The sequence below is a fragment of the Oncorhynchus keta genome, chromosome 13 (assembly GCF_023373465.1).
Source record: "Oncorhynchus keta strain PuntledgeMale-10-30-2019 chromosome 13, Oket_V2, whole genome shotgun sequence".
In the NCBI taxonomy this organism is placed as follows: Eukaryota; Metazoa; Chordata; class Actinopteri; order Salmoniformes; family Salmonidae; genus Oncorhynchus; species Oncorhynchus keta.
The window spans coordinates 50198736-50221859 of record NC_068433.1 but is presented as its reverse complement, the minus strand read 5'-3'; the positions used below and the strand labels follow the sequence as shown (position 1 = coordinate 50221859).

Here is a 23124-nt window from a genome sequence, read left to right as displayed (position 1 = left end):
ACACGCTCCAGCAGGCATATCTCACTGTCATCCCCAAAACCAACACCTCTTTGACCGCCTTTCCTTCCAGTTCTCTGCTGCCAATGACTGGAACGAATTTCAAAAATCGCTGAAGTTGGAGACTTATATCTCCTTCACTAACTTTAAACATCAGCTATCTGAGCAGCTAACCAATTGCTGCAGCTGTACACAGCCCATCTGTAAATAGCCCATCCAATCTACTTACCTCATCCCCATATTGCTATTATTTACTTTTTGCTCTTTTGCACACCAGTATTTCTACTTGCACATCATCATCTGCACATCTATCACTCCAGTGATAATTTGCGAAATTGTAATTACTTTGCTACTATGGCCTATTTATTGCTTTATCTCCTCACGCCATTTGCACACAAGGTATATAGACTTTTTTTATATTGTGTTATTGACCTGGCATGATGACTCCTTGCTGTCCCCAGTCCACCTGGCCGTGCTGCTGCTCCAGTTTCAACTGTTCTGCCTGCGGCTATGATTTTGACCATGATTTATAAATGACCAGATTTATGAACATTTGAACATCTTGGCCATGTTCTATTATAATCTCCACCCGGCATAGCCAGAAGAGGACTGGCCACCCCTCATAGCCTGGTTCCTCTCTAGGTTTCTTCCTGGGTTTTGGCCTTTCGAGGGAGTTTTTCCTTGCCAACGTGCTTCAACACCTGCATTGCTTGCTGTTTAGAGTTTTAGGCTGGGTTTCTGTACAGCACTTTGAGATATCAGCTGATGTACGAAGGGCTATATAAATACATTTGATTTGATTTGATCTAATTGACTGTACGTTTGTTTATTCCATGTGCAACTCTGTGTTGCTGTTTGTGTTGCACTACTGTCACGCCCTGGCCATAGCGAGGCTTTTATTCTCTATTTTGGTTAGGCCAGAGTGTAACTAGGGTGGGCATTCTATTCTATGTTCATTTTCAATGTTTTGTATTTCTTTGTTGTTTGGCCGGGTGTGGTTCTCAATCAGAGGCAGCTATCTATCGTTGTCTCTGATTGAGAACCATACATAGGTAGCTTTTTCCCACATGGGTTTTGTGGGTAGTTGTTTTCTGTTTTTGTGTCTTCACCAGACAGAACTGTTTCGGTTTCGTTCGTTGTCTTTGGTCTCTTTGTTATTTCGGTGTTCAGTCATAAAATAATGGACTCCTGGACATGGGAGGAGATCCTGGACATGAAGGGACCCTGGAGGCAGGCGGGGGAGTATCGCCGGAGTATCGCCGTCCACAGGAGGAACTGGAGGCAGCTAAGGCTGAGCGGCAAAAACATATTTTTGTGGGGGGCACACGGGGAGTGTGGCAGAGTCAGGATTCAGACCTGAGCCAACTCCCCGTGCTTACCGTAAGGAGCCGAGGATGGAACCAGAGCCAGTCAAGGTAAAATTGGAGGTGAGCGACAGAAGCAAGGAGGAGACAGTGAAGGAGTTGATGGGGAGACTGGAGGCGAGAGTAGTGAGGGAGTTGCTGTGTTGGTGCATGAGGCATGACCTCCACCCGACAAAGTGTGTCCTGGATTTGATGTCACCTGAGTCAGCTCTCCATACTCGTTTTGAGGTGCATGCTAGCTGTCTGGTGAAGACTGTGCCAGCCCCACGCACCAGGCCTCCTGTGCGCCTCCCCAGCCCTGCACGTGGTGTGCTAGCTTGGCGCTACAGATCTCCAGTATGCGTTCTGAGCCCGGTGCGCTACATTCCAGCTCTCCGCATCTGCTGGGCTAGGGTGAGGATCCAGCCAGGACGGATGGTGCCAGCCCTGCTCTCCAGACCTCCAGTGCATCTCCTCGGGCCAGGATATCCCGCGCCGGCTCTAGGCAGGGTTTCCCCAGTTCGCCAGGAGATCCCAGTGCAGCCTGTTCCAGCTCCCCGCACGTGCCGGGCTAGAGTGGGCACTCAGCCTGGAAGAGTGGTATCAAGGCTATGCACCAGATCTCCAGTGCTCCAGTGCTCCCCCACAGCCCGGTCTATCCTGTGGCTCCTCCACGGACCATTCCTCCAGTAGGTCTCTCCAGCCTGGTGAGTCCTGTGCCTGTTCCCAGAACCAGGTCTCCTGTGCGTCTCCCCAGCCCGGCGAGTCCTGAGTCTCCCTCCTGTCCGGAGCTGCCAGAGTCTCCCTCCTGTCCGGAGCTGTATAGAGTCTCCCTCCTGTCCGGAGCTGTATAGAGTCTCCCTCCTGTCCGGAGCTGTATAGAGTCTCCCTCCTGTCTGGAGCTGTATAGAGTCTCCCTCCTGTCCGGAGCTGTATAGAGTCTCCCTCCTGTCCGGAGCTGTATAGAGTCTCCCTCCTGTCCGGAGCTGCCAGAGTCTCCCTCCTGTCCGGGGCCCGTTGCGAGGGTCCATGCTCCAGAGGCGCAACCTAAAGTGGGCCGGGGTGGAGTGGGGTCCACGTCCCGCACCAGAGCCGCCGCCGTAAAGAAGGCCCACCCGGACCCTCCCCTTTAGAGTCAGGTTTTTGAGGCCGTAGTCTGCACCTTTGGGGGGTGGGGGTACTGTCACGCCCTGGCCAAAGAGGCTTTTATTCTCTATTTTGGTTAGGCCAGGGTGTAACTAGGGTGGGCATTCTATGTTCATTTTCTATATTTTGTATTTCTTTGTTGTTTGGCCGGGTGTGGTTCTCAATCAGAGGCAGCTGCCTGTCATTGTCTCTGAGAACCATACTTAGGAAGCTTTTTCCCACATGTGTTTTGTGAATAGTTTTCTGTTTGTCTGCACCAGACACAACTGTTCTTGGCCTGGTCGCAGTTGTAAATGAGAACTTGTTCTCAACTGGCCTACCTGGTTAAAGGTGAATAAAAAAATCATCTCCAGCACCACACCAACAGCAACATATGTGAAGATGGTGCGTTTCTATGTTTTGTAGTAACAAACAGAGGAATATGTGTTTCCAGTGACATCAACCAATTACTAGATGCTTGGAAACACTTACCTAGAAGTGATTACAGCTGGGAGTCTCTAAGAGCTTTCCACACAGATTGTGCAACATTTGCCCATTATTTTCAAAATTCTGCAAGCTCTGTCAAATAGGTTGTTGAACATTGCTAGACAACCATTTTCAGGTCTTACCGTAGATTTAAGTCAAAACTGTTACTCGGCCACTCAGTATCATTCAGTCTTCTTGGTAAGCAACTCCAGTGTAGATTTGGCCTTGTGTTTTATGTTATTGTCCCTCTGAAAAGTGAATTAATCTCCCAGTGTCTGGTGGAAAGCAGACTGAACCAAATTTCTCTAGGATTTTGCCAATTCCATATTTTTTTTTTATCCTGAAGAACTCTCCAGTCCTTAACGATGACAAGCATACCCATAAGATGATGCAGCCACCACTATGCTTGAAAATATGGAGAGTGGTACTTAGTAATGTGTTGTATTGGATTTGCCCCGAACATAATACTTTGTATTCAGGACAAGTTAATTGCTTTGTCATTTTTTTGTTGCAGATACTTTAGTGCCTTGTTGCAAACAGGATGCATGTTTTGGAATATTTTATTCTGTACAGGCTTTCTTCTTTTCAGTCTGTCAATTGGGTTAGTATTGTAGAGTAACTACAATGTTGGTCCAGCCTCAGTTTTCTCCTATCACAGCCATTCAACTCTGTAACTGTTTTAAAGTCATGTTGAAATCCCTGAGCTGTTTTCGTCTTCTACGGTGACGGAGTTAGGAAGGAGGCCTGTATCTTTGTAGTGACTGGTTGTATTGATACACAATCCAAAGTGTAATTTATAACTTCAGTATGCTCAAAGGGATATTTTATGTCTTTTTATCCCACTACCAACAGGTGCCTTCCTGGTCTTTATGGTTGAATCTGTGCTTGAAATTCACAGCCTTCGTTTGAGGGACCTTAGAGATAATTGTATGTGTTGGGTACATAGATGAGTCATTCAAAAGTCATGTTAAACACTATTATTGCACACAGAATTAGTTCATGCAACTTATGTGATTGCAAATGTTTACTCCTGAACTTATTTAAGCTTTTGCCATAACAAAAGGGTTGAATACTTATTGATGCAAGACTTTTCAGATTTTCATTTTTAATTTATTTGTAAAGAATTCAAAAAACATCATTCCACTTTGACATTATTTGGTATAGTGTGTAGGCCAGTGCCAAAAATCTAAATGTAATACATTTTAAATTCAGGCTGCTGTGGAGAAAGTCAAGAAGTGTGAATACTGAAATTAAGTTCTCTTTAACAGAATTCAATAAATGTAATTTTCGATAAAGGCTAAAGTGACAATTCAGTATTTTGACATGTCTCTTCGTGGACCCTCTGAGACTTCTAGGAAGGTTTTAAGTATGTACACGTACACTACCGGTCCAAAGTTTTAGAACACCTACACATTCAAGAGTTTTTCTTTATTTTGACTATTTTCTAAATTGTAGAGTAATAGTGAAGATAATAGTGAAGACATCACAACTATAAAATAACACATATGGAATCATGTAGTAACCAAAGAAGTGTTAAAATAATCTAAATATATTTTACATTTGAGATTCTTCAAATAGCCACCCTTTGCCTTGATGACAGCTTGCACACTCTTGGCATTCTCTCAACCAACTTCCAGCTTTTTCAAAAGTCTTGAAGGAGTTCCCACATATGCTGAGTACTTGTTGGCTGCTTTTACTTCACTCTGCGGTCTGTTACTTAAACTCTGTGAAACATTTATGTGGGCTGCAATTTCTGAGGCTGGTAACTCTAATAAACTTATCCTCTGCAGAAGAGGTAACGCTGTGTCTTCCATTCCTGTGGTGGTCCTCATGAGAGCCAGTTTCATCATAGAGCGATTTTTGCGACTGCACTTGAAGAAACTTTCAAAGTTCTTGAAATATTCCATATTGACTGACCTTCTTAAAGTAATCATAGACTGTCATTTCTCTGTGCTTATTTGAGCTGTTTTTGCCAGAATATGGACTTGGTCTTTTACCAAATAGGGCTACCTTATGTATACCCCCCTACCTTGTCACAACACAACTGACTGGCTCAAACGCATTAAGAAGGAAAGAAATTACACAAATTAACTTTTAAGAAGGCACACCTGTTAATTGAAATTCATTCCAGGTGACTGCCTCATGAAGCTGGTTGAGAGAATGCCAAAAGTGTGCAAAGCTGTCATCAAGGCTATCTTCAAGGTAAAATATATTTAGATTTGTTTAACACTTTTTTGGTTACTACATGATTCCATATGTGTTATTTCATAGTTGTGATATCTTCACCATTATTCTACAATGTAGAAAATAGTAAAAATAAAGAAAAACCCTTGAATGACTCTGTGTTCTAAAACTTTGGACCGTTAGTGTACTTAAAATACATTTTACGTGACGTTAAATATATTAAAATGTATTTTTCCCTCTGTGGGTACTGTTCTCCATGCTGTTGTCCATGTTGTTCTTCATGTTGTTTTATATCCTGTCAGAGCCCATCTGTAGCTAACCCCACCCCAACCCAACCCAACCCAACCTCTCGCCCTCTCGCTCTCTTTCTCTGTCCCCAGTGTGACTACATAGCTCCAGTTCTGTCTCTAAGTGCTCCCTCTCCTCCCTCCTGTCTCCCTCTCTACCCCCTCTTTCTCTCTTCTCTCTCTCTGAGTGCTGCTCCCCTGCCAAGCGGGCCGTCCCTGGAGTGACCTTGTGGCAATGAGATCCTGATCACGAGTCAGGAAACCAAGCTTTTCAGAACGCCCTCCTCTCTCAGCAACAGAAATGAGAGGGTGAGAGAAAGAGAGAGAGAGAGAGGGGGGAAACAGCTATCGTTTGCCCAGACTTGTGGAGAGACAAGAGTGAGAGAGTAAGTGAAAGAAAGAGAGGGAGGTAGAGAGAGAATTAGAGAGAGAGTGACTGACAGCAGGGGTGAGGAGCAGATGAGAGGAGAGTTCACAAACTATTGCAAAGCATTGGAACAACCACCAGACCTCCAGTTCAAAGTAAGTACTTATAACCGGAGCAAGGTGCACACTTGGATGTGTGGTGGTAGTTGGGTGACCAGGAGAGATGTGGCGTGTGAAGCTATTGGGGCTGAGATGAGGAGGGAGATTTCAGAACTGTGAGAGGCAGACAGGGACGAGCGATGCTGGGAGGCTGTGGAGTATGAATGGGCCGAGACTCAATCAGATGAGTCCAACTGTAGCCTAGACAGATATGGACAATTAGTGATGGCAGAAGGAGCGTAGGGGGAGTGTTTGTGTTGTGGGATAGTGGAACTGGTGTCTTTGAGTTGGCAGCATCATTATTAACTCTCTGTGTAGTAAGTGTTCTCTGGCTTGCTTTGTTTTGGATGTCGTGCCATGTCCCAGGCTAATAATACACTAAACACTGCGACAAACCAAAGTATAGCTCGAGAGCCTTTTTGTGAAGTTTTTTTTTCTCTAATATAATTTATGGTTGCAGATATTAATCACCACAAGCTATGGGTGTTGTTTTTGTATCCCTTTCAGCACGCTGTTGATGTAAACCATCTTGATTGTCCATGTGTTTCCTATGGTTTATTCAGTTCTGAACGTGGAAGAATCAGGTATATGAACATAAGAGCTCTTCTTTTTTCATTAACAAAAGATTTATAATTTAAACTGGATATATTTCCCTTTCAGGCTTCGTATGAGAGACAAACAAAACAGTAAAGAACAAGAAGCTCAAAACAAGCTCATGAGGAAATAACAGTAGTAGAGAGAGCTGCAGGGCTTTGTGTTTACCATCTCCCTGTAATATTTAGTGTTTGCATTACAGTAAGAGGTTAACTCCAAAAGTAGCATTTATCCAACTACTTAGTATGCTGTAGGACTCATTGCGGACTTCAAGACTTCTAAGAACATCTGTTTCCTCAAGTCTTAAACAATATTTAGTTTTTCTTCATATTGTAGCACAACTGCTTGAATCACTCCATCAGTCAAGTTTCCCAATTCTACAGAGGTGCACGCCCACCAGAACATAACCCTTCATTCTCCAAGCATATCATTAGACTAGTCATTTTATTGCCTCTGTTTGGTATCCTCTTATAAAGACCTATGCTTGCAGTGTATGTGAGTGTGTTTGACAGAGAGTATTTGTGCGTGGCCGTGCATGTGCGTGCGCATGTGTGTTGTCGGGGACAGTGTTTTTCCCAGGATATTGTAATTTGGGTCAGGCCTGACTGGAATGAGAAACCGAGGGCATCGGTATTGTAGCACTCCTATGGTTGAGCAGACCTTGCGCCTGTGTTGCCATAGTTATGTTCACCCCTGGTATAGGAACCCAAACTTCAACCGACATCTCTAGCATTCCTACTGTGTACAAAAGAGCCCCAATCTAGATTTAAATGAGCTTTGGCCAGTTCATTGCTTTAGAAGTAACACATGGTGTGTTCCTAATGAAAGAGCTGGGTGATTAAACATGAGGCAATAGGTGGAGAGATGAGCTTGAGAAACCAGCTTTGGTCAGTGGGAAGTCAAGCTCATTGAGAGACCCGAGGTGGAGCTGAGCTGCCCGGATGGAAGCCAGGAGGGTGAGCTAACTCTCACATAACCAGTCCCATTTGTCAATGTGCACTGGCGTTTATGTAAGGGCTGGCATTTGAGGAAGATAAGGCAGGGCACATTTTACGGATCCTGCTTTCCCTCAATGTTAAGTTGCCCCTCACATTTCAAACATTTGATATTTCCATGTGTGACACTGAGAGATGCTATTCAGCATGGAACACAAAGCCAATGCATTTCAGTCATCTATACAAATGCTGTGTCACATGACCACTCTCCATGGAAGACCTGGAGCAATAAGGTATAGAATGGTCTGTGAGATGCCTAAGAAGGCTGCTTCACAGTGGGGAAGGGAAGCACTCTCAAAGGAGCCAGGTCCGGTCTATGGGGAGTAAGTGGCTGAGAGAGAGAGGGAGGGTGGGAGGGATAAGGAAAATGCACAAAGATCCCCACATTGAGTGGCTGGTTCATTCATGTGGTGTACACATTGACCCCTCACATCACATGTAGGCTGAACAGAGATGGGGTCTGGGGAGGGAGGGAGAGGGCTGCCAGACCCAAACCAGAGACGGACCCCAGTCTCGGCCCTGAGTAGCCGTTCCCCTGTTTGCACCGGATAGCCCTCACTGGCTCTCGTCATGCCATCGACGACCTAGGAAGTTGGCAGTACAGCACAAACAGTTCAGGCTGAGCTCGGAAGTGCATGGGCTGTATGCTGTTCGGTACTGTAGCTAGACTAGAGCCGTCAGCTGGGACCCTGCAATAAGAGAGATAAGGTTCAACAGTGTCCACTATCGCAGAGCTAGAAGAGGCTACTAAGATACTATGATACTAAGAGATGACTGGCTCTCTATTTCATCAAATCTTCTCAGAAAGTCCATCGGTAATCATGGCATGGGATTTAGTCTGAGCTGAGGGCCTGTGTCGTTTAAATGGTTAAATTGTCAATTGAGGAAATGCACATATTCTAATTGAGATGTAATAATAATAATAATAATGATGTCAATTAGACGGCTATTTCATTACAACAAAACCGTAACAATCTCTGGCTTACTGAACATTGCTTGACATGACAGTCTCTTTGTAGGGAGGAACATCCTTGATGGCGCTGCCAATGACTTTTGTTGTGGGGAATCTGATGGGTGCAGTTTTGTGTGAATCATGTCTGTGTCCATCTGTTCGTGTGTCTGTCCGTGTTTTTGTCTATCTTACTGTGTGTGTGTGTGTGTGTGTGTGTGTGCGTGTGTGTGTGTGTTTGATGGGACAGACTTCGAATCACATAACCACGTACATCGAACTTCAGATTCAGACCACTAATGGCCAAATAATATATTCTTAGGAATGTTATGAATATAAACTGTCTGGAGAGTATCTGTATTGTGGAGAGCTAGTTTGCCTGTGGTCATATTAATATCTGACTCTGACTGTGACGTACTGTGGTTTGGCCCTTGTATCGGCCTCATTGGCTGTATGATCCTCTGAGGAACAGTGACGGCCAGAGGCCTTCCACCCTGATCAATTAGTTCATTAGTCTCCCACAGTCACAGCTTGGCCGGCATACTCCTGGCACTGTCCCTTGGCGTCTGATTGGCCCACACACTGCTGGTGAGGTCATAGGTCAGGGTGTTGATGTCTGTCTACTGTACATACCAATTACACAAGAAAGGAAAACTCGATATGTGACCTGACAGGGAATGTGTGTGTGTGTGTGTGCCTGCACGTGCGTGCATTCCCATGCATGCGTATGTAATCAGTCAAGTTGAATCAGATGTTTGTGACTGTGGAATAGAATGCAAATAAAGCCTCCCTACAATCCTGTTGAATTATAGCCCTACTGTCCAAGTATCCTTGCCTCAAGAGGTGACTGGTGCCCTGAGAGAAGTTTGGAGTCCAGCGTCTGTTTGATAGAAGTTTAGAGTCCAGTGTCTGTTTGATAGAAGTTTGGAGTTTGGTGTCTGATAGAAGTATGGAATCCAGTGTCTGTTTGATAGAAGTTTGGAGTCCAGTGTCTGTTTGATAGAAGTTTGGAGTCCAGTGTCTGTTTGATAGAAGTTTGGAGTCCAGTGTCTGTTTGATAGAAGTTTGGAGTCTGGTGTCTGAGTGTGTATAGGATGACAGCCTGTTTGTGTTTGTCTAATGAACTGAGAGAACACAGGAGGGAGAAGATAGGGAAATGGAGAGAGAGAGATATAGGGATGGAGAGGGAGGGAGAGGACAGAGAGAGATGGGAAATATATAGCAAAAGAGAGAGCAAGAGAGAGAGAGAGAGGGACAAAGATAGAGAGCAAAGAGAGGGAGAGAGCAAAGAGAGAGCGCAAGAGTGAGAGTGAGAGAGAGCAAGAGAGATAGAGAGCAGAGAGAGCAAGAGAGAGAGAGCGAGAGAGAGGAAAGAGAGAAAGAGGAAAGAGCAAGAGAGAGGAATGAGAGAGAGTGAGAGAGAGGAAAGAGAGAGAGGAAAGAGGGAGAGAGAGTGAGAGAGAGAGAGAGAGAGAGAGAGAGGAAAGAGAGAGAGGAAAGCGAGAGAGAGAGCGAGAGAGAGCAAAGCGAGAGAGCGAGAGAGAGGAAAGAGAAAGAGAGCGAGAGCGAGATAAACGTTCTGTGTTTGTGTGTACAGGCTGCAGTTACCACACCATGGGGGACCAGCCTGTTTGTGTTTGTCTAATGAACTGAGAGAACACAGGAGGGAGAAGATAGGGAGATGGAGAGAGAGAGAGTAGATAGAGGGATGGAGAGGACAGAGAGAGATGAGATATAGAGAGAGAACAATGAAAGAGGGAGAGAGAGAGAGGAGGAGAAAGAGAGAGAGAAAGGGATGAGGGGAAGAGAGAACAAGGAGAGAGAGAGAAATAGAGGGGGAGAGTGAGAGAGAGAGAGAAATAGAGGCAGAGAGAGAGGCAGAGAGAGAGAGAGAGAGAGAGAGAGAGAGAGAGAGAGAGAGAGAGAGAGAGAGAGAGAGAGAGAGAGAGAGGGCGATCTATGCTTTCATATCTGTGTCATGTGGCGTTATGGATTCTTGTATGTGGTGTGTAGAAGTGTGATTCAGAGCCATTCATCAATCATAAAGCAAATTCTACATAGTGATATTTTATGAAAGGAGGGCATGATAAAATTCATCCTTACAGTACATTGTATTTTTAAAATTGACTGGTTTACATAAGCTAAGCAGGCCAGGGCTGGGTTAACCCCTGGATGGGAGACCACATAGGAAAGTGTGGTTGCTGTTGTTGCAGGTGGTGCTGAAGGGTCAGTAGTAACCTTTTCCCCATATGGTATGAAACTCACATATGAAACTCACCAAGTACTGAACATGCTTACTGATGCATTTAATTGCACTATATAAATGCAACAATCCATTACATACAACATTAAATGTGTCCTTTTATGCATATTGGGAAAATGAAACTATCCACGTCCCTTTCAGCAACCTTTCCTGGCAATAGAGGTGCCTATATAACATTTAACACTCCTTGGGGGCTCAATAACATGACATACAATGTATGTGCCGCCTTCAATGCAAAAATCTAAATGTTAAAATCTATGAAGGCAATCAATGCTAATCTCATTTTATGTTACCGGACCTTTTAGTACTGTGGCTGAGTTACTTCGATCCATCGTAGATGATTTTATTCAATATTATGGCCACTGTTAATCAGAAAGGAGACTGTCGTAAGGCGTAAACAGTGCAGGGGAAACACAGAAAATGACACCCACCGAGAATACTCCCCATATTGGTTTGATGAACCATAGTCCGTCCTTAGGGGACTGTCAGTCTGTCTGCCCTTGACAGGTAGTCTGTACAGACAGACACAACTGAGAGCCATTTCCACTGATGTGGCCAGTCCACTCAAGGTGAATGGAAAGTTTAACTGAGTGTGAGCAGTATCCTGCAGCATTCCACCACTTTGTTTTCTTATTCCATTCTCACGGCTAATAGGATGGCTAATGCAAATGAGAGATGCAGTGGAATGGGGATAATAGCCTAATGACAAGTTCTGATGGAATAACGTTAGACAGCCTATAGTCGATATACTGTGATGCGTAGATGATTTTGAAACTCCACACTTCTGCGGATGGATGAATGTTTATGATGAATGTAAGGATGTTGCCAACAGACCATCATCACAAATGACATTCGAGCCAATCCTTTTGTCAATAATCTGTTTGGATTAGTCTCTGACTTGATCAATTCTTGTTAAAAACAGGAGCATACGTTGCATGTCCATGATCAAGTCTGCAATCAATGCCAGACATCCTCTTATCTTTGTTCTGGATGTGTTTTTTTTGTATATATTTTTTTAATCTGCGTCAGTTATGGATGACGGCTGTTTTTAAAGTCGCCTGAATTGGAGATGTTGCAAAAAGCTATATTTCAAAGTCCTTGTTAAAGTCAAATGCAATCAGACTTTGTACACTAAAGATGGAGCTTAATCCTACTCCATTTAAATCTCACCAGGTTTTAATCGGACTCTGTGGAGACGTTCACAAGCTGATAGCGTTCTGGGATGTTTTTATTTCTTTGAGGGATGCATTCAGGAGTGAGATAATGATTTGATAACTTTACCACATAGAATGGCTAGGGGGGGATTAGGTAAACCCACTCTATGGAGCTAAAACCAAAGCGGTGCTTGTACCCACCAATAGGTGATCAGAGCTTCAGGATCACAACAATTATGAGGAGGGTTGCCATCAGCAGCGCCTCAGGGGGATGTTCAAGAATGTTTTTTATCCCTGTTCTCATTAAACCTCCCACTAAATTCCCCCAGACTGACTTGTGTGGCTCAGAAATCCCTTTGCAAATCCCTCACTAAGGAAACAATCTTCAATGTGCTTGAAGTTGCGTCTTCAATGTGGTGGATTATGGCTCTCACACATACTGTGTTTGTTGTGGAGAGAGGGAGAGAGGGATAGAGGGAGAGAGGGATAGAGAGAAAGAAGGAGAGACAGAGAGGGAGAGATGAAGAGAGGGAGGGAGAGAGGAAGAGAGCGGGAGAGAGAAAGAAGGAGAGAGAAATGAGAGAGAAAGGAAGAGAGTGAAAGAAAGAGAGAGAAAGAAGGAGAGAGAGCGGAGAGAGGAGAACGATGGAGAGGGAGGAAGAAAGATGGAGAGAGAGGGAGAGAGGAGAACAATGGAGAGGGAGGAAGAAAGATTGAGAAAGAGAGAGGAAGCGGGATGGAGAAGGAGAGAGTGAGAGCGAGAGACAGACACCCCATTAGTCATACATTAGTATTCTGTCCACAGCTCATAGTGAGAGACAGCCGGTCTACACTAACACCAGAGAATGGGATGGCTCATTAGAACTTTCTACTCTTTTTTTTACCAATAGCTCAAATTCTCCTGACCCTATACAAAAGGCAGAGAAACACCTCCATGTTTCAGAAGGCAGAGAAACACCTCCATGTTTCAAAATGCAGAGAAACACCCTCATGTTTCAGAAGGCAGAGAAACACATCCATGTTTCAGAAGGCAGAGAAACACCTCCATGTTTCAGAACACAGAGAAACACATCCATGTTTCAGAAGGCAGAGAAACACCTCCATGTTTCAGGCAGAGAAACACATCCATGTTTCAGAAGGCAGAGAAAACATCCATGTTTCAGAAGGCAGAGAAACACATCCATGTTTCAGAAGGCAGAGAAACACATCCATGTTTCAGAAGGCAGAGAAACACATCCATGTTTCAGAAGGCAGAGAAACACATCCATGTTTCAAAAGGCAGAGAAACACATCCATGTTTCAAAAGGCAGAGAAACACATCCATGTTTCAGAAGGCAGAGAAACACATCCATGTTTCAAAAGGCAGAGAAACACATCCATGTTTCAAAAGGCAGAGAAACACATCCATGTTTCAAAAGGCAGAGAAACACATCCATGTTTCAAAATGCAGAGAAACACATCCATGTTTCAGAAGGCAGAGAAACACATCCATGTTTCAGAAGGCAGAGAAACACATCCATGTTTCAGAAGGCAGAGAAACACATCCATGTTTCAAAAGGCAGAGAAACACATCCATGTTTCAAAAGGCAGAGAAACACATCCATGTTTCAAAAGGCAGAGAAACACATCCATGTTTCAAAAGGCAGAGAAACACATCCATGTTTCAGAAGGCAGAGAAACACATCCATGTTTCAGAAGGCAGAGAAACACCTCCATGTTTCAGAAGGAAGAGAAACACCTCCATGTTTCAGAAGGCAGAGAAACACCTCCATGTTTCAAAATGCAGAGAAACACCCTCATGTTTCAGAAGGCAGAGAAACACATCCATGTTTCAGAAGGCAGAGAAACACATCTATGTTTCAGAAGGAAGAGAAACACCTCCATGTTTCAAAATGCAGAGAAACACCCTCATGTTTCAGAAGGCAGAGAAACACATCTATGTTTCAGAAGGAAGAGACACACATCCATGTTTCAGAAGAAAGAGACACACATCCATGTTTCAAAAGGCAGAGAAACATCCATGTGTCAGAAGGCAGAGAAACACATCCATGTTTCAAAATGCAGAGAAACACATCCATGTTTCAGAAGGAAGAGACACACATCCATGTTTCAAAAGGCAGAGAAACACATCCATGTTTCAGAAGGCAGAGAAACACATCCATGTTTCAGAAGAAAGAGAAACACATCCATGTTTCAAAAGGCAGAGAAACACATCCATGTTTCAGAAGGCAGAGAAACACATCCATGTTTCAGAATGCAGAGAAACACATCCATGTTTCAGAAGGAAGAGACACACATCCATGTTTCAGAAGAAAGAGACACACATCCATGTTTCAAAAGGCAGAGAAACACATCCATGTTTCAGAAGGCAGAGAAACACATCCATGTTTCAGAATGCAGAGAAACACATCCATGTTTCAGAAGGAAGAGACACACATCCATGTTTCAGAAGAAAGAGACACACATCCATGTTTCAAAAGGCAGAGAAACACATCCATGTTTCAAAAGGCAGAGAAACATCCATGTGTCAGAAGGCAGAGAAACACATCCATGTTTCAAAATGCAGAGAAACACATCCATGTTTCAGAAGGCAGAGAACACATCCATGTTTCAGAAGGCAGAGAAACACATCCATGTTTCAAAAGGCAGAGAAACACATCCATGTTTCAAAAGGCAGAGAAACACATCCATGTTTCAAAAGGCAGAGAAACACATCCATGTTTCAAAAGGCAGAGAAACACATCCATGTTTCAAAAGGCTGAGAAACACATCCATGTTTCAGAAGGCAGAGAAACATAGATTCCAACGAAGTTCAGGGGGGGGATCTACTTGTGTTAGTGAACCAACACACCATATTCTCCTCAGGAAAGGTGGGAGAAACCAACGTCCAGAGAGAAAGGTAGTCGGGCAGGTTGAGGAAATCGTTGAAGCAAGCTTGTTTCTCGTAACCCCTCAGATGAACACTAATGGTTTGCCCCATACATGTAACTGGGTAATGCCCCTGGTGATTTGAGTGTGCTGGTTGAGGGGGCTTTTTTGTCGTCGTCCCCCCCCCCCCTTCCAGGCCAGACACCCCTGGAGCTGCTCGGAGAGAGCCCCTGGGGGCTAAATGGACCAGTGCATTGTGAGCTGAACACTGATGCTGCACTGTGGACACTGTCAGACTGTTGTGAGAAGGAGCCAACAGCTAAACTGGCATCAACAACCAGAGTTGGGTAGGGTACTTTCTAAATATAAGCCGTTACAGTTACTAGTTACAGTGCCTGTCCAAAATGATCAGTAACGTAACTTTTGGATTACCCAAACAGAGTAACGTAATCTGATTACTTTTGGATTACTTTCCCCTTAAGAGGCATTCGAAGAAGACGAAAAAGATCCCTCAAACGCATTTGATGTGATTTCATAGTGGTCTCTGATTCACTCAGGTGGAACAAACTTAAATTGTGCCTGTTTTCAATGCTGAATTGAATGTCATTGAGAAAATAGAAAGTTGTCATGTTTTTTTTGCAAACATCCTTTCTGAATTTAAATGTAATCCAATTAGTAATCGTCTACTTTTTTGAAAGTATCTGTAATCTGATTACAATATTTTAGCTGGTAACGGATTAGTTGTAGTTGTTTTTGTAATCAGATTACATATAATCACTTACTCCCCAACACAGTTAACAACCAATTTCTGCAACTATGCTGGATGTGTAACCAGGCCAACCCAGTACAGCTCAGCTTGGTTTGACTCAGTAGTGTGAAAACGGTATTAGATAACTATACAAACACACACCCAGACAGACAGGTCAAGATCATAAAAAAACACGTGATTTGAAATGAGTTCTTCAGTTTTTGCATACCAATCTGTTGTGATGTATTCTCTGAGGGGGAAACCACATATGCCATAACCTGTTTGTCTGTGTGACCCAGTTCAATGTGACAGAGGTGGTCAGAGAAGGCATGGCACGTTGCACAATCAACCACACTTCAACTCACGGAAAAGGAGTGTGTTTCTGCCCAGTCTGGCGTAATGTTCTGTGTCATGTTGAAAGGGCCCGGTCAATGCTCTGGGCTGTGCTGTGTCTGTGAGCAGGTGGCCAGAAACTATCTTGAATCCCACCATGACCAGAGACAGTGATGGGACACTGCCAGAAACATTTTGTTTTTCTGAGAAAAAACATAGGGATTGAGTGGAGGTTGTCATGTATGCTGGCTCCCAGGAGTGTTGTTATTCCCTTTGAGGAGGATGAAAGTGGAAAGCTATATGCACTCTATAGCAAAAAAGAGCTCCTCAATGTACTTGCATGTTGTCCTTTGGAAAGAAGCATGTATTTAGGTTCTACTAACCACCGGTCCTGGCAACCCACACTGTGTTCACCTGGCAACCCACACTGCGTTCACCTGGCAACCATCATTGCGCACACCTCTTCCCCATCGTTAAGCACACCTGGACTTCATCATCACCCTGATAACTCTCTGTTCATATAGCCCTCTGTTGCCTCATTCATCAGGCACTGTTGGTTTTGGTTATGTTCAGTATGCAGCTTCTGTTTTGTATTATCCCAAATGGCACCCTATCCCTAGGGGTCCTGGTCAAAAGTAGTACACTATATAGGAGTAGGGTGCAATTTGGGAACCAGGATAACAATACATGTGTGATGGATGGGGATAACATGTGTTGACGAGGCCAGTGATGTGAACAGATGAAGTTGGTTGACAGGGTTGGCAGATCCTCAGTAAGGAGAATAAATGAAATAGCCTCTGAAAACAAACTGAGGCGGGCATTTCACGTGCAAACGCTTTTACTCGTGTGTGTGTGTGTGTGTGTGTGTGTGTGTGTGTGTGTGTGTGTGTGTGTGTGTGTGTGTGTGTGTGTGTGTGTGTGTGTGTGTGTGTGCATGCATGTTTGGGACCTTTGGTTTTGGCAATGGGAGTAGCTAAAGCTGACTAAGACATAGAGTTGATGTTGTATTTTATGTGTGGTACTCTGATTCAAATGTGCCAAGGAGACACTAATTGTTTCATGACAGAATATTTCTGATTAGTATGGCTTGAGACGATAACATTGAAAATACCTAGCTAACAGTGGAGGCTGCTGAGGGGAGGACGGCTCATAATGATGTTTGGAATGGAGTCAATGGAATGACATCATTCCATATCATTGGTTGATTCCATTGACTCCATTCCAGCCATTATTATGAGCCGTCCTCCCCTCAGCAGCCTCCACTGCCAGCTAACTAATAACACTTTTAGGCCGCTGGAACATTTCCATAATAAAGGATGGACTTGACTTCATACAGTGCATACAAATATCAAACGACAAATCAATGCAACGACAAATCATTTTTCTCAGATGAATCTTTTAGCATCCGTAAATAATGTGTGCATATACTGAAGTACATTCCACAGCCATTGCACACAGAAACAGACAAACAAGCTTCTGTCGGTTTTATTGTGGAATAAATTAGGCAGCGTTGCTGTGTATCGAATTCCCATCAGCCCTCTCTGCTGACTGACGTCACAGGGCCCGAGGCGTTGGATCTCTCATGGCTCTGCTGCACATGTTTTCGACAGTGGCTGGCTGCATACTCTTCATCAAACAGCTCTATTAGCCCTATATCTCTACAGCCCTATATCTCTAGCAGATCATCCAAAAGTTCTAGTATCCCTATATCTACAGACTAGCAGATCATGCAACAGATAAGGTATATCTCTAAATCAAATCAAATAAATCAAATCTGATTGGTCACATACACGTGTTTAGCAGATGTTATTGTGAGTGTAGCGAAATGCTTGTGCTTCTAGTTCCGACAGTGCAGCAATATCTAACAAGTAATATCTAACAATTTCACAACAAATACCTAATACACACAAATCTAAGTAAAGGAATGGAATTAAGTATATATAAATATATGGATGAGCAATGTCTGAGTAGCATAGACTAAGATACAGTAGATAGTATATAATACAGTATATACATATGAGATAAGTAATGCAAGATATGTAAACATTATTAAAGTGACATTATTAAAGTGACGAGTGCTCCATTTATTAAAGTGGTCAATGATTTCAAGTCTGTGTATGTTGGCAGCAGCCTCTCTGTGCAAGTGATGGCTATTTAACAGTCTGATGGCCTTAGCATTGGTGCACCTGTATTGACCTCGCCTTCTGGATGATAGTGGATTGAACAGGCAGTGGCTCGGGTGGTTGTTGTCCTTGATGATCTTTTTGGCCTTCCTGTGACATCGGGTGCTGTAGGTGTCCTGGAGGTTTGGTAGTTTGCCCCTGGTGATGCGTTGTGCAGACCGCACCACCCGCTGGAGAGCCCTGCGGTTGTGGGCGGTGCAATTGCCGTACCAGGTGCTGATACAGCCAGACAGGATGCTCTCAATTGAGCATTTGTAGAAGTTTGTGAGGGTTTTAGGTGACAAGACAAATGTCTTCAGCCTCCTGAGGTTGAATAGGCGCTGTTGCGCCTTCTTCATCACACTGTCTGTGTGGGAGGACCATTTTAGTTTGCCAGTGATGTGTACTGGGAAACCCGAGAAACGTAAAACTTTCCACCTTCTACACTGCTGTCTCGTCGATGTGGATAGGGGGGTGCTCCCTGTTTTCTGAAGTCCATGATCATCTCCTTTGTTTTGTTGATGTTGAGTGAGAGGTTATTTTCCTGACACCACACTCCAGGAGCCCTCACCTCCTTCCTGTAGGCTGTCTCGTCGTTGTTGGAGTCTAGTATCAGCTACATTTATGCCTTTACTAGACTATAGGGATATGTTATATATGAACGCTTCCGCTCAGTGTTTGAGATCAATTGACACTCTTTACCATGACACTTTGAGATTGATTTTAAACTGCAAAACCCTTACGCACCACTGCACTTTGTATACCAGTGTTGACTGGCCTTCTCTAGTCACTCGTAGGCTCAGTCACTGGAAAACTTTCATTTACAAAGCCATTTTGGGTTTACTACCTTTTTATTTGTGCATTGTTATTGATCAGAAATGTGGTGGGTACTCTCTTCGTTCGCTGGACTTTATCCTGCTAACTGTTCCAAATGTCCGAACTGAATTTGGTAAAAGGGCTTTTATGTACTCTGCGCCATCGTCTTGGAACACCTTACAAAATACTTTTAAACTGGAAGAACTTGTCCCGATTGGTGTTTTTAAATCACTGATGAAGGATTTTGAGGCCGATTCCCTGACCTGTCAATGTTTTTAATTTGCTGTTTTATACTCTTGTGAATTCAATGGTTTTTACTAGATTACTTGTAGTTTTTCATGTTTTTTTGTAATGATTTTTGTAATGACTTTTGTAATGACTTGGTGCTGCCTATCTTGGCCAGGGCGCTCTTGAAAAAGAGATTTTAATCTCAATGAGCCCTTCCTGGTTAAATAAACGTTAAATAAATAAAATAAAATAAAAGTTGGTAATCAAGCCTACTACTGTTGTGTCATCTGCAAACTTGATGATTGAGTTGGAGGCGTGCATGGCCTAAGCAGTCATGGGTGCACAGGGAGTACAGGAGGGGGCTGAACACGCACCCTTGTGGGGCCCCAGTGTTGAGGATCAGCAAAGTGGAGATGTTGTTTCCTACCTTCACCACCTGGGGGCGGCCTGTCAGGAGGTTCAGGACCCAATTGCACAGGGCGGGGTTCAGACCCAGGGCCTCGCTCTTAATGATGAGCTTGGAGGGTACTATGGTGTTGAATGCTGAGCTATAGTCAATGAACAGCATTCTTACATACAACTTAACTGACCAAAACCAGATACAAAGCATTCAGAAAAGATATTGAACTATGTACAGTGCCAGTCAAAAGTTTAGACACACCTACTCATTCAAGGGTTTTTCTTTACTTGTTATATTTTCTACATTGTAGAATAATAGGGAAGACATCAAAACTATGAAATAACACATATGGAATCATGTAGTAATCAAAAAAGTGTTACACAAATCAAAATATATTTTACCTTGAAGATAGCCTTGATGACAGCTTTGCACACTTTCTCCAAAGTAGCCACCCTTTGACTTTAAGATAGCTTTGCACACTCTTGGCATTCTCTCAAACAGCTTCATGATGAATGCTTTTCCAAGAGTCTCAAAGGAGTTCCCACATATGCTGAGCAGCTGTTGGCTGCTTTTCCTTCACTCTGCTGTCCAACTCATCCCAAACCATCTCAATTGGATTGAGGTCGGGTGACTGTGGAGGCCAGGTCATCTGATGCAGCATTCCATCACACTCCTTCTTGGTCAAATATCCCTTACATAGCCTGGAGGTGTGTTGGGTCATTGTCCTGTTGAAAAACAAATGATAGTCCCACTAAGTGCAAACCAGCTGGGATGACGTATCACTTTAGACTGCTGTGGTAGCCATGCTGTTTAAGTGTGCCTTGAATTCTAAATAAATCACTGACAATGTCACCAGCAAAGCACCCCCACACTTCATTATCCATGCTTCACGGTGGGAACCACACCTGTGGAGATCATCCGTTTACCTACTCTGCGTCACACAAAGACACGACGGTTGGAACCAAACATCTCAAATTTGGACTTATTCGACCAAAGGACAAATTTCCACCTGTCTAATGTCCATTGCTCATGTTTCTTGGCCCAAGCAAGTCTCTTCGTCTTATTGGTGTCCTTTAGTAGTGGTTTCCTTGCAGCAATTTGAACATGAAGGCTTGATTCACACAGTTTCCTCTGAACAATTTATGTTGAGATGTGTCTGTTACTTGAACTCTGTGAAGTATTTATTTTGGCTGCAATTTCTGAGGCTGGTAAATCTTATGAACTTATCCTAACTCTGGGTCTTCCTTTCCTGTGGCGGTCCTCATGAGAGCCAGTTTCATCATAGCGCTTGATGGTTTTTGCGACCACACTTTTCAAAGTTCAATGTTCTGGATTGACTGACCTTCATGTCTTAAAGTAATGATGGACTGTCGTTTCTCTTTGCTTATCTGAGCTGTTCTTGCCAGAATATGGACTTGGTCTTTTACCAAATAGGGCTATCTTCTGTATACCTCCCCTACCTTGTCACAACACAACTGATTGGCTCAAAATCATTAAGAAAATTCCATAAATGAACTTTTTACAAGGCACACCTGTTAATTGAAATGTATTCCAGATGACTACCTTAAGAAGCTGGTTGAGAGAATGCCAAGTGTGTGCAAATATGTCATCAAGGCAAAGGGTGGCTACTTTGAAGAATCTAAAATCTAAAATACATTTTGAATACTAGATGATTCCATTTGTTATTTCCTAGTTTTGATGTTTTCACTATTATTCTACAATGTAGAAAATACTACAAAAAAAATTAAGAAAAACCCTTGAATTTGTAGGTGTGTCCAAACATTTGACTGGTACTGTATATATGTAATTATCTTTGAGAATTTAGAACTAACCATCAAATAAAAGCTAGACAGTCAGCGAAAAGTTAAAGGCCATTCAGAGCACCTGCCCATTGACTTTGTTATAATTTTTTATAAGAAGCATTATCCTTTGCAAAATGCATAGAATTGCAATACATTTAAAACTGCAAAATTGTCCCAGCGCCATGTAAAACTGTGTAGAATTGTTGGAAATTAGCTTCGAAGCTCTCTTAGAGTTTCCACTTCCTCTTCCAGTGAACTGTGGGGAGGTCACAATAATGAACCTGTCTACCAAGTCTTTTCATTTTAAAACATTGATTACTTCTACTTGCCATTATCATTCACCTGATGATGAGACAAGACGCACATCTTTGTGTCGCCGGTTGGCCTGGGAGGGGGTCCCTGGGCAAGAAACATTTGAGCAATGTTTCTCAATGTCACGGGATACTAGGAGTGGTGGGTGGAATTAGGCGCAGAGAGCAGGATTCAGTAGATCGTCAATTTATTCTCTGGCGCACAAAACGGTCACGCCAACATACATACATACATACATACATACATACATACATACATACAATTGACCAGCCCAAACACAGGACCAAATAGTCAGGAGAATACACATACGGAGAATACACATACGGAGAATACACATACGGAGAATACACATACGGAGAATACACATACAGAGAATACACATACGGAGAATACACATACGGAGAATACACATACGGAGAATACACATACGGAGAATACACATACGGAGAGTACACATACGGAGAATACACATACAGAGAATACACATACGGAGAGTACACATACGGAGAATACACATACGGAGAATACACATACGGAGAATACACATACGGAGAATACACATACGGAGAATACACATACGGAGAATACACATACGGAGAGTACACATACGGAGAATACACATACAGAGAATACACATACGGAGAGTACACATACGGAGAATACACATACGGAGAATACACATACGGAGAATACACATACGGAGAATACACATACGGAGAATACACATACAGAGAATACACATACAGAGAATACACATACGTAGAATACACATACGGAGAATACACATACGGAGAGTACACATACGGAGAATACACATACGGAGAATACACATACGGAGAGTACACATACGGAGAGTACACATACGGAGAATACACATACGGAGAGTACACATACGGAGAGTACACATACGGAGAGTACACATACGGAGAATACACATACGGAGAATACACATACAGAGAATACACATACGGAGAATACACATACGGAGAATACACATACGGAGAATACACATACGTAGAATACACATACAGAGAATACACATACGAAAACCACCATACGACAGAGTAACCAAAAAACAATCCCGCACAAAACAAGGGCGGGACAACCTACTATATATAAGGACGCTAATTAAACTAAAATACACACAGGTGAAACTAATAAGACAAAACCAACAGACAAACGAGAAAGGGATCGGTAGTGGCTAGTAGGACGGAAACGGCGACCGCCGAGCACCGCCCGAACAGGCAGGGGAGCCAACTTCGGCGGAAGTCGTGACACTCAACCTCCGGTTCTGGGACAAGCATCAGTCCCAGGGATGATGCTGACCGGTACCTCTGATGGTTCGCTGACATTAATCTTTTTGTCAGTTTTAAAGTTAGTTACAGTATATTGTCATCAGACCCTTAAGTAGGAAGTACCATAGCTTACAGAAAACGTTGGAGAAACACAGGATTTGAGGAATATACTTGTATACTGGAGGCATAGCCTATCCCATGGCCCTCCATCCAAATAGCCCCGAAGACAATGCAATAACATTGACTTGTTTTGGCTTG

General features: G+C 43.4%; 1 protein-coding gene across 2 annotated transcripts in view; it reads left to right on the top strand.

Moving 5' to 3' along the window:
• The window catches only part of LOC127906844 (pleiotrophin-A-like), a 64906-nt gene that overhangs the window by 13795 nt on the left and 27987 nt on the right, over positions 1–23124 (top strand). Inside the window, exon 1 of one of the 2 annotated variants that reach the window (XM_052460574.1) lies at positions 5718–5944. The exons of the other annotated variant lie outside the window; for it this stretch is intronic. The gene's annotated coding sequence lies outside the window, so the exon portion shown is untranslated. Of the gene's footprint in view, positions 1–5717; positions 5945–23124 lie in introns of those variants that run through there. 2 annotated transcript variants of the gene reach the window in all.